The following is a 647-nucleotide window of genomic DNA, read 5'->3' on the forward strand; positions in this document are numbered from 1 at the left end:
CTCCAAAAACCCAACTTTGCCCCTCCAAAAACCCAACTTTGCCCCTCCAAATCCCCTAAATCAAGGGGATTCGCCCCAAAACCCCCTATATTAAGTGGGGTCCCCCCCAACCCCGGGCAGGGACAGCACGAGGCTCCTCTCGTTGTCGGGGGGGAAGCGGAGGGGCCCCAGCCCCCGCTGCCGGCCCCGCTCCTGCGGCAGCACCGGCCGCACGCAGCAGAACACCCGGGTGTTACCATGGGGAGGGGGCGGCAAGGGGGGGTTGGGGACACCATGGGGGGGTTGGAGGCACAGAGAGGGAGATGAGCGTCCCAGGGAACATGGGGGGGTGTTGGGGACATGGGGGGGCATTGGGGACATGATGGGGGGCCCCAGGGGGGTTGTTGGGGACATGGGATGGGGGGGGCCAGAGGACACGGGGGGCTGTTGGGGACACCTTGGGGGCATTGAGGTCACCACAGGGCTGGTTGGGGACATGGGAAGGGGGCCCAAGACCCATGGCGGGGGGTGGTTGGGGGCACTGCAGGGGGTGTTGGGGACATGGGGAGGGGGCCCAGGGGACATGGGGGTTGTTGGGGATACCCAGGGGGGGCATTGGGGACACCTGGATCTCCCGCAGCTCGCTGTGCAGGCGGCGCCCCTCCATC

Source organism: Nyctibius grandis, unplaced genomic scaffold (assembly GCF_013368605.1).
Source record: "Nyctibius grandis isolate bNycGra1 unplaced genomic scaffold, bNycGra1.pri scaffold_90_arrow_ctg1, whole genome shotgun sequence".
Taxonomy (NCBI): Eukaryota; Metazoa; Chordata; class Aves; order Nyctibiiformes; family Nyctibiidae; genus Nyctibius; species Nyctibius grandis.